At 40.7% G+C, this 18,088-nt stretch overlaps 1 pseudogene; it reads right to left on the bottom strand.

Moving 5' to 3' along the window:
* Positions 1-14,307: 14,307 nt before the first annotated feature.
* Positions 14,308-18,088, bottom strand: part of LOC131822117 (beta-hexosaminidase subunit beta-like) — a 99,056-nt pseudogene continuing 95,275 nt past the window's right edge.

Raw genomic sequence — 18,088 nt, forward strand, 5'->3', positions numbered from 1 at the left:
AAATAAATCTGCAATGGTTGATAGGGAGGCTGTAGAGAATGCCTAAACAAACAGGTGATATTTCCTTTCAGAACATCAACTGTTTCAAAAAAAACCAAAAACATGACAGAGACTGTTACGCCTCTTGTTCTTCTCATTCTAGAAAAGATGGTGAGGGGAAAAAGCTATTAGCCCATATACATGCAATTAAACTGCGGGAAGGTTTCCATCAGTCTTGGCATGAACTTTTCCCCCAGCCTATCTGCAAAACAATTCCTACTAACGGATACGACTTTGGGTACAATGTGCACGTCACTGGGTTACAAACGTCCAGCTCCTGTTCCATACACTTTGTGAAGAAGCCAAACAACAGTAACAGCGCGTTGCCTTTGGTTTTATAGACCTAAATATTGTGATGTACAAGTGGAGATACTTTGTACAATATAAACGCAACCCGACTATTAACTGTAATACTAGAAAACACTGCTATACCTTTTAAATACAGAGATTTCTCCCCATCACACTGCTAAGCTTTTCCTCCTACAAAGTCTGGGAAACAGAAAGTTGACAAGTCTGACAGGGACTCAGAAATGCTATATTCCAGCTCTCAATTTCGGAGTCTCCTGACTTTCTGACAACCTTTTGATGATGTGCGAAGGATCAAATCTGAAAAGCATGGTGGATTTCACAAACGCACTGATGCTCTCAATTTGGCCCTTTTTCAGTGGAACAGATCTACGCCTGAGAGCTGCAACAGTAAACTTGATTTGTATGTGTAACTCAATCATGTACTTCAGAATGAGGCGAATATAAAACTCTGTTACGACACTGTCATTATCTCAATGAAATGAGAAATGGAATGTTAAAAGAAAACTAACATAGGGCCAAGAAAATGGTACCTTTTAGGTCAAAGCATCACCACGTCTCACAATCTAGCATTAATTTGTCCATCAAAAAGTCCTCACATCAAAAAAAAAAAAAAAAGTCCTCACATCTAAGGTTAATTGCCCTGTGCGTGCTGGGACCTTATCAAATCCAAAACCTTTCAGACACAGGAATCAGTAAGTGCTGGCCTCCCTAATCAGGCTTTCAGTGAAGACCAAAATCTACCCATGTCTCTAGTTCTATCTATTTAAGGTGCCAAAAATCAAAAGACAAAAAAAAAAAACAAATGCTAAAAACAAGCTGTTGGGTCCCTCCCAGTGCAAATAGAACACAGAGGACATTTATCATAGCAAAGATGAATAAATCACTCTCCCAACTGTCTCACATAGGCAAGCCAAAAATTGTTTTACTTTCCAGCACTAAAATATCTGTGAGAAGGCAATTTTTTCATTTTCCCAATCTGTATTTTTACTTTATTCTTTCTTACTAAAAGAAAATATATATTTGAGGTAATAATAGCAATCAGCCATAAAATTTAAAGGACTACACATGCCAGAAAAATCCTTGGTGTTAGAATCCTTGGTAGAGTTTTGATCCAAATTTTTGAAAATTAAATTTCATGAGGAAAATGTGAGTATGACTATCAAAACTCACTTTGTTCATTTGTGATACTATTTAAATAGATAAACTTATGTTGCTGGCCCAATGGAGCCTAGAGAAAGGAAAACAGAAGACTCAAGACTGATCATTTGAGAACACTCATCATCTATAAGGAAAGGAAAATTTGGAAGAAGTTGGGAAGCAAGGCAGAATGCCTTTCAGATCACACTACCCTAGCTGGCAGTTCTGTGGAGAACGGCTCACCACCGCCACCAGCACCAGCCCTGTCCCAAGGACTCACATCTTGCCACTCCTTGGTTTCCCTCCATCTCTTGTATTCTCCCTTATCTGGCAAGTCTTTATCTAGTCTGCTTGGAAGGAAGCCTACCTCTGTCTTAGCACAACTTAATTTCTGTCTGTGCTCCAAGGCCCCTGAGGACCTAAGCTTACGAAACCAAGTGGACCCTGTTTCAACACCCCTTTCCATAGGGTGTAGTTGCCCAGATGATCAAAAGAGCCAAAGAGGACAAGGGATATACATCAAAAACAAAGAGACAGGCTGGGAGCTCTGGGCACAGTTGCTTCTATTTACTCCCAACCATGGACATCTGGCCACAGCTTCATCCACCTCACATGCTAAATCTGCGCGAGTCACAGGATACCGATGGTCTTTCTCCAAGTACATGCTTGGTAGGAAGAAAAAGTGTTTCCCTTATAAAATTTTATTTATTGATTTAGTGGTTTTTTTAAGATTTATTTCTTTGACAGACAGAGATCACAAGTAGGCAGAGAGACAGGCAGAGAGAGAGAGGAAGTAGACTCGCGGCTGAGCAGAGAGCCTGATGCGGCACTTGATCCCAGGACCCTGAGATCATGACCTGAGTCGAAGGCAGAGGCTTTAATCCACTGAGCCACCCAGGCGCCCCTTAGTGTTTGTTTGTTTGTTTGTTTTCTTACTGAGGTCTAACACATACACAGTAAGATGTGTAAAGTGTGTAAAAATGTACTGTTCAAAGGAGTTTTATCAACATATACGCTAAGTGACCACCACCCAAATCAAAAACACTTCCAACGCCCCAGGTGGCTCCTTCAGGCTCTTCCCCTGTCCATAGCCGTCTCCCTCCCCATGCTCCACAGCAGTAAACACTACTCTGAACATCAGGTACAGAATGCACTCTCTGTGTCTGGCTTCTTCCATTCACCGCCATAAAAAAGCAGTACTTTTCATGTGGAGTAGTCCATTGTATGAATATGCCACAATTTATTTTTCACTGTACTCTTGATGGACATTTATATTGTTTCCAGTTGGTGATATTAGGAAAGAAGCTTCTATAATCTTCCTTGGCCGTTTTCAGGCTTGTTGTTGTGTTTGTTTGTTTTTTTGTTTTTGATGGGCATAAGCACTCATTTCTCTTAAGTGTGTGTCTGGGAGTACAGAATTGCTGGGTCATGAGCTAGGCATTTGTTTAGGGTTAGTAGACACTAAAGGGCTTCCTTTGGAGAAGTTCAGACACCCTATGTAACATTAAGTTATCGGCCTCTGAGTCAGCTGATTTCATAATGCTATTGCCAATAGTAAAGTCTTAAGTACGGAGAAAGCTGTTGAACAGAAGCCAGGTCAGAGTGTCATGTATGTTTCTGCCAGAAAGTAAGCCCTGTTTATTTTCCACCAGTAGTATGTATCTATAGGTTTATCCCCAAGGAGAAAAATGAGAATCTTAAGCAGTTGGGGATTTTATCTTCCCCAAAATGCAATCTCACTATGCAGTATACCAAGTTTGTAAACAAGTTTCAACTGCTTGCCATTTCACCAAGACATTTAATTAGCTGTTTCTGTTCTCATTGCCCTATTCCCTCCGGAAACACACAGGTAATAAAATAAGTGGTTTAAACATTCTTTAATATTCACTCGGCAAAATGTGTCATTTAGCCTGCAATTAAGTGGGTGGTTATATATGAGACTCGTTAGCTTATACGTATTTAAAAATTTTCCCCCAAATCAATTGTGTTGTTGCACTATGGAGTATAGATTTCTCAGGAAACTTACACTGGTCTCATGTTTCCTTTTTTAGGTCTCTGTAATTAGTTCTATGTGGGATTGTGGAAGGAAGGGAGGAAGTGTGGGAAAAAGGATCCATTTTCCATGCAGCAATTTTATACACACATTCCATTTCAGGTGGCATCAGTATAATGGCCCACCATATCACAAAGGTTGGAAGGACCAAGTTTGACATTATACATTTTGCCCTCAGAAATCTCAATGGCTTTTGACAAATTGTGACCAGAATCGCCTCCCCATGAATTCTAAAAATATCTCTAGATGGATACTGGTTATCTCAAAATATAGAAGCAATAAATCAAAAGATTAAACAAATACCCAACTGACTTTAATTCTACATAATCACTGGGGAGGGAGGTATAGATTTTTGCTGGCTCATAATATTCAAGAGGTACAGAAATAAAGGAAGTTGATAGACATCAGAGTTGCAAATCATAGAAAAGAGGTATTCTAGAAACTGTGTCAGTTTCATAAGACAAACAACAGGAAATATTTAAATCCAGGTGATTAGAATTGGATTTCCATAAGGTAGGATACAGGAAAAATCATGTTGAATCACAAGAGTTGAGAAAGTCATTAGACATCACCAAAAACAGGGAAATTCTTGGTGAAAAGGTTAAGTAATTTGCCTAAGAGAACAGGGAAAAATCATAGAATTATTAATGAAATAATTTTATTATTATATAAACTTATATAGTATATAAATATATTTCTATATAAAGTTAATACATATATAATAAAAGTTATCATATAAACTTAATAAAATTAAGTTCTTGGCCATTATATATCATACATAATATGTATTAAATATTTCTGCATATAAAGTGTGGTGTGTATGTATGTGTGCATACGATTATTCCTAATTTACAAACCAGGAGGCAGTTAACAATTGTTACTCCTGAGTATAGGGGATAGGAGTGGGAAGTACGGTATTATTTAACTTTTTACTTTATAACTCTAATTTTTGAATTGGTTTTTAAAATTGATTGCTTGAGGACAACAATACTGTTACTATTTCTAATTTAAAAGCATACTGGGTCTGAAAAAAAGATACAAAACCCAGACAAAGGTCATTAAATGTGACTATTAAAAAAAAAAGTCTGGGGGCACCTGGGTGGCTCAGTGGGTTAAAGCCTCTGCCTTCGGCTCGGGTCATGATCCCAGAGTCCTGGGATCGAGCCCTTCATTGGGCTCTCTGCTCTAGCAAGGAGCCTGCTTCCTCCTCTCTCTCTGCCTGCCTGCCTACTTGTGATCTCTGTCAAATAAATTAATTTTTTTAAAAAAGTCTGCATGGGAAAATTCCAAACAAAAGAATCTTAAAACATACTGTGAATTACTTACATTATGACATTAATTAATAAGAAAAACCAGAACAGACAATAGGAAAGTAGAAAAATAGAAATAGGCAGGGGCACCCAGGTGGCTCAGTCGGTTAAGCATCCAACTCTTGATCTCCTGTCAGGTCTTGATCTCAGGGTGATGAGTTTAAGCCCTACTTTGGGCTCCAAACCGGGCATGGAGCCCACATATATATGTGTGTATACATATACACCAGAGGCAGTTTCCAGAAAACAAATTATAAATAGCCACTATACATGAGAAAACATGCCGAAATTCATTTGTAATTTGAAAAACTGTATCAAAAGATAGTATTTTTCATGCATTGAGTCAGAAAAATTCCATAGGCTTGTTAGTACTCAGCACTTTGGAGAGCGTAGGGGAAAACATGCATTTTCATACATTGTTAGTGGGAGTATAATGAGTTTTGGGGGAGCAATTTGGTAGTATGTATCAAATATAGAACTATGCAGGCTCTTTAATCCAGCAATTTTTTTCTCCGAGCTTGTCCCATGCATCTGCTTCATCATGCATCAGTAGAAGGATGTTTAGGACACCACTTCTTTTATGACAAAGAACTTGAAGCACTTCAATGTCCATCAACAGAGTGCTGATTAAAGAAAGCATACTGCATGAACCCTGAGGCATTTTATGGAGATTTATTTATTTACTTACTTTCTCATTTATTTAGAGAGAATGTACGAGCAGGAGGGACAGAGGGAGAGGGAGAGAGAAACTCAAGCAGACTCTGTGCTGAGCGTGGAGCACAACGCAGGGCTCAATCATGACCTGAGCTGAAACCAAGAGTCAGGTGCTCAACTGACTGTGTCACCCAGGTGTCCCAATGTGATAAAAATCATAATTAATGGGGAAAATTCATGATGAAAAATACCAAAATTTTAAATAAAGACAGGCTGCTGTTGTTTGTTTAATGATGTGTGGTATCAGGCAAGGATATTTTTATAGCCTTGGAAGAAAAGGATGTCCAATATACTTGGACACCTACTATCCAGTATACACTTACTGTCCAATATAATAAAGATAATGTCTCCACTTGGGGCAAAATTCAGTCGTATTTCCTTGGTGCCCATTACAGAATATTTTAGTTTCCTAACATTGGAGTTCCTCACCTGTGACATGAACCGACTCTGTACAGAGTATCCACCTGGGCCCCTCTATGTTGTCTTTGTGAGACCCAGTGGGCAGGGGAATCTGGCACAAACATGAAGCTCATGCTTCTTGCTGTACTGTGAGTAATAAAGATCTCCGACTCAGGGATTCCTTGTCTCCTGATTGCACCCATGAAATCCACGCTAACTTGACAGGTTGCCAGTAGGACAAAATTCACAGAATCTTCACAATTCTTCCTTTTTTTAAAGATTTTATTTATTTATTTATTGGAGAGAGAGAGAGACAGTGAGAGAGAAGAAGGTCAGAGGGAGAAGCCGACTCCCTGAGGAGCCCGATGTGGGACTCAATCCTGGAACTCTGGGATCATGACATGAGCCAAAGGCAGTTGCTTAACCAACTGAGCCATCCAGGCGCCCCAGAATCTTCACAATTCTTAACAAGAAGAAGGTTTCTTTTCTCCCATTTGGGGAAAGAGGAATAGTTTCTATAAATATTTCGGATTCTGTGAGAAGTTAAAGCTTAGGTAAACTTAAAAGGCAGAGTGAATAAAGGGAACTAGCTGGAGACAGACAAAAAACGGGACTGGACCTGGACCTTGAAGAGCCTTTTGGGCCATGCAAATGATCAGAACTTCGGTTCATAGGCTTCATGCAGCCAATAGGCATTTTAAGCCAAAATGTAAGTCCCACATGTGTTTATTAGAAATATCCCTCAGTGGTAAAGTGGAATGTTGATAGGAGTCAGGAATAATCATCAGGGGGCTGCTGAATAATAAAATAATAAAAATAATAATTAAAATTGTTAGCACATATTGGTTCCCTGGTGGTAGACACTGCACTAGGCTCCTCAGTTGGGATTATATACTTTATTTCTGCAAGAAAAGAAATTATTATCTCTATTTTATATGTGGGGGAAATGAAGTAGAAGGTAAATTAACTTGTTCAAGTAAGTCAATGGCAGAAATGAGATGGAGACTCAAGCAGACTCCAGATCCCAAGTCCTCAATCACTATCTGAGTGGAGTTTTCATTAAAATATATTCAATTTCTATCATTTAAATTCCTATGCTGTGATCTTCTCTCCAACATAGAGAACAGCCTCTTTATATCACCATGCTTACGTCTGCTTATATTTATTCTGCAATTCTAGCTAGCTTTGGCCATACTAACCTTCCAAATATATTACTGTCAGTTATTTTATCTCCTCCAAATACACTGTCATTGAACCAGTTAAATCCCCTAGTTTGATTCTTAGCCACATCAACTCAAACTCTCTAGCTCTATTTTTATAACTTTTATGGGCCTCCCCAGTGTGAGAAAACTTTCTAATTGGTATCAGTGGAAAATTTAATGAGCCTGCTATTTATCCTCTCTTCCAGACCATAATGAAGACTTAAAATTTCCTTTCTTTTTGTGCCATCATGTGTTACAAATTCATGCAATCCTCAGAATGGTAGGAGATTGTATTTTTATTAAGAAATATAAGTAGAAAAATGCTAATTAGCCATGCCTGTAAAAGATTACCAAACCTAATACACATTGATTGTTTTATATGGATTATTCTATTAATAAATGATAGCAATCATCCTTGCATAATCTGAAGTTCCTAACATAATATAAATGTAAATTGAGAAATAATTCCCAAATCAGTCCATTTTTTGTCATTTTGTTATGATTCACTGTGATTTATTATGATTTTTCATATAAGAGGAAGTTTCCATGATACAGAACATACCTTAATAAGAAACAAAATGGGAGAAAAAGGGAAATTAGATGTAGATACCCAAATCTTTATAATGGAAAATATCAAATAAGCTATCTTATGAATACATAACTCCAATATCTACTTCACATTTGGGATCATTAACTATTAGTTTCAGGAAACTGGACTATTTCATATTGATAGATATTTATCTTGTGTAACAGATTTATTTAAATACAATTTATATACCACAAAATTAAAATACACAATTCAATGGTTTTTAGTACATTCGCAGAGTTGTGTGGTCATTGCCCTATTTGAAAACATTTTCATCACTCCAAAAGGAAACTCCAGGCCTTTTAACTATCATCTCCCAATTCTCACATCCCCTGCAGCACTAGTAACCCTTAACTACTTTCTGCCTCTATAGATTTGCCTATGCTTGACATTTTATATACATGGGATCATAAAATATGTGATCTTTTGTGACCAGTGTCTGTCACTTAGCATAATGTTTTCACGGCTCACCGATGTTGTAGCATGTATCACTATTTCTTTTGTGTGGTCACATAATATTCCATTGTGTGGATGTGACACATTTTGTTTATCCATTCAATAGTTGATAGACACTTGGATAGATGCCGCATCTTAGCTGTTAGGAATATGCTGCTATGAAGAGTTGCATTAAATTTTTGTGGGGATGTATTTTCATTTCTCTTAGGTGTATATGGAGTGAGGAACTACCACACGGTTTTCCATAGAGGCTGCACCATTTTACATTCCCACCAGCAGTATATAAAGGTTCCAATTTTCCCACATGCTTGCCAACTTATTATCTTGTTGTTTTTTTTTTTAAATTATACCCAACCTCATGGGTGTAAAGTGATACCTAATTGTGGATTTGATTTCCATTTCTCTCGTGACTACTGATGTTGAGCTTCTTTTCACGTGCTTATTAGCCATTTGATTATCTTCTTTGGAGAAATATCTCTTTAGACCCATAGCCCATTTTAAAAATGGGGTTATGTCCTTTTATTACTGAGTTATAAGAGTTCTTTATATATTCTAGATATTAGTTCTTTATCAGACACAGGATTTGAAAATATTTTCTCCTACTCTGTGGGGGTGTCTTTTGACTTTCTTGATAATCATTGAAATGCAGGATCTTTTTCAACTTTAGTGAAATTGAATTTATCTAGTTTTTCTTCTGTTGCTTGTGTCTTTGGTGTAATATCTAAGAATCCACTGCCAAATCCAAGACCACAAAGATTTGATCCCATATATTTTTCTAAGAGTGTTAAAGTTTTTGCTCTTACATTTAGGTCTTTGGTCCATTTTATGTTAATTTTTGTATACGTTATGAGGTAAGGGTTCAACTTCATTCTTTTACACATAGCATCATTGTCAAAAATCAATTTGCCAACATATTTACATTTTAAAGTAACCTACCTATATTTTTCTTTTTTATCCATAAAATTTTCTTTTACCTTATTTCTAATACTCCCATTTTCTCTTTTCCTTCTTTGCTTGTTACTTTTTTTTTAAAAGATTTTATTTATTAATTTGACAGAGAGATCACAAGTAGGCAGAGAGGCAGGCAGAGAGAGAGAGAGAGAGAAGCAGGCCCCCCGCTGAGCAGAGAGTCTGATGTGGGGCTCGATCGCAGGACCCTGGGATCATGACCTGAGCAAAAGGCAGAGGCTTTAATCCACTGAGCCACCCAGATGCCCCTGCTTCTTACTCTTAAAGAGAGAAAGTCATGCTCATGATACATAACTCATTCCAGCCAATTAGAATATTTAATTCCCTCAACCACAATGATTAGGGATATGCTTGTGACTCAAGTGAAGCAATAGTCCCAATAGGTGTCAATCCCCTGGACTTGGTGGGAGCCACAGAAGAGAAAAATCTTTTCCTTTGGATTTGCATCTGGGAATGATGAAGACCAGGAGCTTTTGGCTGCTGTCTTTCTGCCATAAGGACTACAGGAAAAAAGCCAACGCAGAAAACAGCAGAGCCAGGGGATAGAGAGAAAATGAACTCTAATGCTAGAACTTGAACCCCTGGGTCCATCTTTTCATGATGCCAATTTTCTAGACTTTTCAGTTAAGTGACTAGTAGGTTTCTTTTTAGGCTTACCCACTTTGAGTTGGGTTTCCGTAACTTGCAGCAATGAGAACCCTAACTGATGTTTAACCAAGTGGCTTTTTAAGGAAAGAGAGGAAAAGAGTTTCTTTCCAGCCCTTCCTCTCTCAAAAGAGTGCCAGTAGAAAGTCTCAAGAGGTTCATATTTCTCTTAACAGAGAGAATGCAAGCAGGGACCACATATATTCAGAATAACTATGACCCAAGCTTCTTATATGAAAGTAGAGTACCGGTCCTTTGAATTCAAGAGTGGGATTCGGGCTTTCAATGCCATGCTGTAATTTGTGCATCTAACAAATTGTGAAGCACAGGTTGGACTCTCAATAAAGATAATGGATGGGCAATTAATTTAAAAATTGTTCCACCTGCCTATAACCTCTTGAAACAAAGGTATTATTAATCCCACTAATTCTTACCAGGACCATGATTCAGTGTATAGCCCTGAAGCATTTAGTCTTAAGGTCCACCTTTGGTTGTATTGGTCAGATAGCTGCATAACAAACTACACTCATGTGTCTGAGTTGGCTGAGTTCGGATTGGATGGCCTCTAAAAGGCTGTTCTACTTCAAGCTGTGGGCCCGGCCAGGCTTGCTTTGCTGTGGACTAGGCTCTGTTCTGTTAAAATATATTTCATTCTTCATCTCAGGCTAAAGATGTAGCAACTCCCCAGAGAGAGAGCTTCTGATAGCACAGGCAGAAGTGTGCACACCCAACCCTCAAGCATGCTTAAAAACTTTGCTATTGTCATGCCCGCTAACACCTCATTGGCCAAAGTAAGTCACATGACTGAACCCAACATCAATGGAACAGGAAAATGTATTCCTCTAGTGGAGGTGGGAAAAGGGGAGAGTATGTTATGAATAATAATTCTATCACAGTGTTGTAGAACTATTTTCACATCAAAGGTTGAATCTTTTTCTTGAAAAAAAAAATCTTTGCTCTGTTCCATTCATTTATCCATTCATTCATTTAAAAAAACTTTATTGAATATCTACTGATGCTGTGTGTGTGTGTGTGTGTGTGTGTGTGTGTGTGTAGGAGGGAAATGGGAAGACTGCAAGTACTTCTCAGAATAGATCTACAGCTATATTCAGAGGTTGACCTTTCTCCTCAAGGACAGCTCTAACACATCCTGTACCATCCTCTTCCAGACAATGATTCAACATACTGATAACCCTCAAGAAAGAATACAAGGAAAGCAGGGGAAAACATGGGTGAGATAACAACACGCTTTGTTTTCCTGTCATTATACATTTGAATTATCCCAGTGTTGATCAAGCACCACCCAAATTCCCAAACTAAGCCCTCATTGTGTTCCGTTGGACAGCCAACATACTCCAGCATGGCTCCTTTGTGTTCCACAATAAAGAAAGGCTTCCAAAAACCCACCCCCTTTCAAGGGAGAAGCTGCAAGAGCAGATGTGTGGTCTGGGATGGTATCCAGAAGTCGACAGTGCTGAGCGGGCAGCACCACCTGCTGCTCCCAGGAGAGGTCTACCTGAAAAGATGCAGCCACCCGTGCTCCACATTTTAACTCATGTTCACAGCCACTGGAGCACAGAGGTTTGACTCTTCCACTTAGCAACTCGTCCTACACACCTCTCCTTTGCCACAGACTACAGCTTCTAAACTACATGCCATTCAGTAAAAGCATGCTGAATTTGCCTCATACAAGCCTAAGAAAGTTAATTGTTAAAGTGTCAGAATAGGAGGGGCACCTGGGTGCACAGTGGGTTAAGTATCTGACTCTTGATTTCAGCTCAGGCCATGATCTCAGGGTCGTGAGATTGAGCCCCACATCTGGCTCTGTGATGAGCATGGAGCCTGCTTAAGATTCTTCCTCTGGCCCTCCCCCATTCATTCTCTCTCTCTCTCTCCAAAAAAAATTTCAGGATGTGAGAGTCAATTGTTAAACACAGCCTATATTAAAAATTAAATTACATAAACTTAAAATTAAATAATCTTAAAAACAAGGTTAGTACTCAAAACTTACCGCTCTTCTGATTATCTTACTGCATTGTATGATCATGCTCTTGAGATCAAGGACATGTGTTGTATCTGTATGTTGGAAATACCATACAATGGTATGCTACCGTAATGCTCCATCAGTAGCTTCATACCTGCTACCATGGGAGTACTGACACTATAGGAATTAGCAAATGCTATAAATCAGATTTCTTTAAACATTTTTTTTGAGAATTGGTTGTTCAAGCACTAATGATCTCCATTATCTACCTTATGTAATCAAGGAATATTTACATTTTCCAAATATTAACCCCTTTTCATCTTCACAGCAATCCCATGGGGTAGGTACTACTGTTAGCCTCATTTATACTGTGGCACAGAGGAGTTAAGTGATGTTCCCAAGCTCACAGAGCTAGTAGGTGGGGGGAAGTCTGGTTCCAAGCTCCATGTTCTTTTTAACTGGGTACGGAGCCTTTCCCAAAAACACAGCAACATTCTACCTTCACTCATAATTAGAGCCTGAGCAGTTTTCATGGTCTCCAACCTCCTTAATGTGCTCCCCCTGGTCCCAGGCCCATTCTGGCAACAGGTCTGAATCTACAGAGTTCAAGGCCAAAATCCAGGTCTGGCCACCTGGGTCCCTACGTGCCGCTGAATTCCCCCACCACCTCCCCCTTCCCCTTCTCACTCCCTGATGCCTGTCTAGTTTGCCAACATTGCTGTCTTCCGCTCATTTCTCTTACTGGCCCTGTGATCCTGTAAAAAATGTTTTAAAACTCTCAGAGTCTTAGTTTCTCCATCCATAAATCGGGGCTCATAATGGGCGCCGGTAACATACACCAACATGCTGCTGTGTATCAAACAAGTGTGAGTTGAATCTGAATGGGCTCCCACTCACCTTCATACATCCTCTCCTCTTTAGCTTAGTTTGCGGGGATCCATGCTGTCGATTTCGTCCTGTCTAGAATGCTTACTCAAGTCATCAGGAAAGTGATGGAGGACCGTACTTCTAGACAGGATTTCTTAGAGAGAAATGATTTTTCTGCAAAGATGCAGAATTGGTGGATGGGTCTGCATGATCAATAGCAAGCCCTGTCCACAGCACAAATTCAATCCATTCTGGCTGCTTCAGTGGGGCTCCTGGGGCTTAAACACTATGCAGATGCAATCACTGATTTTCACGTATTTCAGCTCTGTGAGTTCCCTACTGGCCCACACCATTCTCCCCACCTCGCCAAGTCCCTTCTGCTGCTGCAAGCCAACCTCTTCATTCCTCTTACTGACAAAAACTGCCTTTAGGTCTCCTCTCAAGGCGGCAGTGCTCACTGTGGGTTTGCACCTCTGACTCAGTGCTCCCTACTCCATTACCCACATACACAACTACTCCCCTGTGCTCTGCTCAGCTCAGACTTGTTAGAAAAAAAAAAACGGAAAAATCCTCGAACAGCTGGCACTCGCTATTCAGAGCAAACCCTGTCAAACAGAGCAGGACTCAAGCCCCTCATTCCTCTACAGCCCGAGTCAGCAACTTTCTCTATAAAAGCAGATAGTACATATTTTAGGCTTTGCTGGCTCTACAGCCTCTGCTGTACCTTCTCCATTCTGCTGCTTCAGGGGGAAAGGAGCCACAGATAATAAGAAAACAAATGGTTGTAGATGGGAGACTATAACACTGTATGTGTAGACACTAAAATTTCAATTGCAGGGACGCCTGGGTGGCTCAGTTGGTTAAGCAGCTGCCTTCGGCTCAGGTCATGATCCCAGCGTCCTGGGATCGAGTCCCACATCGGGCTCCTTGCTCAGCAGGGAGCCTGCTTCTCCCTCTGCCTCTGCCTGCCATTCTGTCTGCCTGTGTTCGCTCTCTCCCCCTCTCTCTCTCTGATAAATAAATAAAATCTTTAAAAAAAAAAAAAGAATATTTAAAAAAAAAAAAATAAAATTTCAATTGCATTTAATTACATACCCCACAAATATTCTTCTTTTGATTTGAAGGGGCATTTAAAGATATAAGGCTACTCTTAGCTTATGGGTTTAAAAAAAAAAAAAATGGGCTGAGGGCCAGAATTGTCCCATCGTGTCACAGTTTTGCCCACCCATGCTCTGTAGGAACTCTCCTGGGGAACCACAGTCCAGGGACTTCATGTAAGCCTCCCAGGCTACCAGGTGTTGAGACTGAACACCTGTGCCCGAGCCAAGCCGTCCAGGTGTCCTATTCATTGGATAGCATCAGTTTTTGGCAAGTCCCTCTTAATGGCCCGTTGAAGTATTTGTAAGGCAGAGAAGGTATGTTTACCCAACCTGTGTTAATCGGTAAATTATTCTCGAAAAAACTTTTAAGTAACTGTTGATCACTGCCAAGCTCCTGTCTTAGAATCAGTTCCCTAGAAGCCAGGCCTGAGACAGCTTTGAAGGTGTGCGGTTCATGGAAGGAGAACCTTCGAGAGAAGGGGAGGGACGGAAGCAGGACAGGGTGGGGTGCGGGAGCGGCTCGGCTGGAGACTAGCTTCAGTCAGATCCCATCAGAATCGATATGCATTCCTTATGCATTCTTTCAGGCCCCCAGGCCAATAAATCACTAGCTCTGGCCTCTGGGGGTGGGGACGGTGGGCTGCGCTTCCCGGTGAGGCAGCTGCCATGCCACGGGGGGCAAATCTTCAGAGAAAGGGGCAGCCGTGAGCTGCTAGGGGCCAACATGCCCGGCAGCGAGGAGATGGAGGCCTTAGCCAGGAACCGGCCGGACCACCTACAGACCGAGAGCCGGCTCACAGCCACAGGAGCACATGGGCTGCCTTTCCATTCTGGCTCTTTCCTCACCCTGGACAGCCCTCCCCCTCCCAAGTTCTCAGTGAGTCTTCCAGTTCAGCTGCCACATTCCCACTGCCAACCTTTAGAAAATGCCATCTCACCTAACCTCCTGCTCCAGCTGGCTTTCCTTCCAGGGTTTCCTGGGAACTATTTCTAGCCATCCAGTCGATGTCTCTGTCAGGCCTGTTATCATGCCTTTTTTTTTTTTTTTTTTTTGATGAATGCCTCTTCTATTTATCCTCTTATTGGGGACATACTTGGTTATTCTCTTGGGAGTTGTACATGGTTCAGCCACAAAGAATGACAGATGCTTAAACTTTCATTCTAAGTAGAAAAATCAGTTGAGACGCCACAGCGGGCTCCAAAACCTTGAGGACATAACTGATTGAGAATCACAGCTGAATCCAATTTTTCTAAGTTTTGCCAAATGAAAAATCACAACCCTAATGGGTTTATCTTAAAAAGAAAATCTTGTCACGCGTGTAAAAGCAAATATAAAGTATAGAACACAGTCCCTAACCCGCCCCTGGGGGGAAGCCCAATGTGTGTCCTTTCCTCAAGCCTGAGGGCACAGTTTGAATATCCCCAGAATGTGACAGCTGCAATTGGTTCTAGGGCAACAGTTGCAAAAAAACATTTACAATATACCGGCAAACCTATGTTTGCCAGTTTCTCTAAACGTGCACGAAGGGATGTTTACACAGCTTACAAGAAATGAAAATGAGCGTGTACTGACTGGCCTTCCCTTCTTCCCTCTCACCCACCCACCTCTGCAACACAGCCACAAAGGGCCTCTCAATACAAGAAACCGGTCCTGTCACTGGACAAAGAACATCATTCTGTGGCTTCCTACGCCTCTGACAATGAAGCCCTGAATCTGCCCCCTGAACCCTGAGGCTCTATCCAGCTCAGCCCAGCCCTCCTTTGTGTTTGGTTGGGTTTTTAAAATATTTTTATTTATTTATTTGGCAAAATCGCACATGCGCACAGGGAGGGGGTGGAGGGGAAGGAAGAGAACCTCAAGCAGACTCCACAGTGAGCACAGAGCCCGGTGCGGGGTTCCACGTCGTCACAATGACGTCATGACCTGAGTCGCAATCGGGAGTCCGACACTTAACTGGCTGAGCCACCCAGGCGCCCCCTTCCTTTTAGGCTTTGCCTCACAATTCTTTTCTTCTGTCTACACTCCAGCCACAATGACTACAAATGAGCCACAGGCTTCATACTGCTTACCGCGACACAGCCGCCGTCATGCTTCTATATAATATGATCTCTTTCAGACATCAGCCAAATGTCCCATCTATTGGGAACCTTCCTTCACCAACCTCACTCTCTCAGACAAGGTCAAATCCCTATTTTAAATGCACTTAGAGTCTCGCGAGTCTTTCTTTCAGAAAGCATCTATCACAGCGTGTATTTATGTTTTGTTTCTCTGATAATTTGATTCTCTGTCTTGCTTGCCAGATGGTTAAGATTTTGTCTGCTTTGATCACCATTACTCCCATCACCAAGCGCAATGAAATAATTTGGGGGAAACACAGAGTTAAAGAGGAGGATGTGAGTCCCATGGAACAGAAGCCAAGCCCACCGTAGATCCGCAAAGCCCCAGCCACTCAGCTGTTTACTTTTTATGATTTTGAGATTCTGGGGATGTTTGTAACCCAGGATGATCAAAGCCACGTAGGACTAATATGCAGACATTTTCAGAACTTTTATTATTAAAGTCACAAGCACAGTAAATCTCTAGGAGAGAATTTAAAATATACAACATCCTTTGCTTATTTGAACATGAACTCACTTTTTTTTTCAGTGGAGTATGTTATGGAAATACCATTCTGAGAACATAATGTAGGAAATGTTGTTTTAAGGACTTTTCCAATTCTACCATTAATTCTGTGATTCCAAAGACCATATAGCTTAGTTCTTGGGCTTAACTTACAGTCCTTTTGTACTTAGATCATTATAGGGATTCATATGAAATTAGAATTAATAATAAAGAGAGATCTCACATACACTTTATCCATTTCCCCCAATGGCAATGTTTTCCAAAACTATAATGTAATGTGACAACCAGGATATTGATGGTGATGTATTCTACTGCTCTTAATCAGTTTTCCTCAGTTTTACTTATACTCATACGGGTATTAAGTCTATATGATTTATCAAGTGTAGATCTGTATATCCACCACCACCGTCAAGATGCAGAATAGTTCTAATGAGACAAGTTCAAGGACGCCTTACGTTTCATAACCACATCCAAAATTAACTGAAAGTGAATCACAGACCTGAACATAAAGCACAAAACTACAAAACTCGTAGTAGATAGCATAGGAGAAAACTTTTGGCTTGGTGTTGGGGAAAGTCATTGAGAGGACATGATCCCCAGTTGAGCCGTGAGCTGGACCCCAGAGGCTCTAGACCTCTTCCCCTCTCCTTGGAATGTGGATATCACTTGCCTTCCCCACTCCCAGTGGCTGCTCCAACAACACAGCTTTGAGATAGTGCTGTGGTGTGAAGACCATCCAGGACTGGACCCAGTTAATTCCCGTATATAAGCTTTTAAAATTTGATGGGCAGGTGTGGAGAGCTACTAATCTTGCTGTTGTTCAAGACAAGCCTCACAGGTTAAGTTCCCTTGCTCACTAAACTTGTCAGTGACTACCCTGAAGTGGCCTGTCTCTGTCTTTGGTCTCTCTGCCCTGGGAATATGGGGGCTAGTTTCAGATTATGCCTGGGGCACTCCTACCAGTGTTGTGCGGCAACAGGACAATGACTTTTTAGACACAACACTAAAGACACGATCCATGAGAGACATAATGACAAGCTGGACTTCACTAAAATTAACTTTTTCTGCTGTGCAAAAACTGTGAAGAGAATGAGAAGATGGGCCACAGACTGCGAGAAAACATTTGCAAAAGACATCTGATAAAGGACTATTATCCCAAATATACATAGAACACTTGAAACTCCACAACGAGAAAACAGAACAACCCAAATTAAAACATGGGCCAAAGGCCTTGACAGACATCTCACCAAAGAAGCTGTACAAATGTCAAAAGAGCTCCACTTCGTATGTCACCGGGTAAATGTAAACTGAAACAATGATATACCACTAGATTCTAGAAGAATCCCCAAACTCTGGAGCACTGACATCTCCAGCTGCTGGCAAGGATGTGGAGCAACAGGAACTCTCACAGCTGGTGGGAAAGCAAAGAGGTCCAGCCACTGTGGCAGTTTCTTACAAAATTAATCATACTCTTATCATACAATCCATCAATCACACTGTTTGGTATTTACTCAAAGGAGTCGAAAACGATGTCCACACAAAAACCTGCACTCAGATGTCTACAGCAACTTTATTTATAATTGATTTATAATTATAATTTATTTATAAAGACATCAAGCCTCACAAGCAGGCAAGATGTCCTTCAGTAGGTGAATGGACAAATAAACTGTGGTCCATCCAGACGATGGAATATTA

Source organism: Mustela lutreola, chromosome X (assembly GCF_030435805.1).
Source record: "Mustela lutreola isolate mMusLut2 chromosome X, mMusLut2.pri, whole genome shotgun sequence".
In the NCBI taxonomy this organism is placed as follows: domain Eukaryota; kingdom Metazoa; phylum Chordata; class Mammalia; order Carnivora; family Mustelidae; genus Mustela; species Mustela lutreola.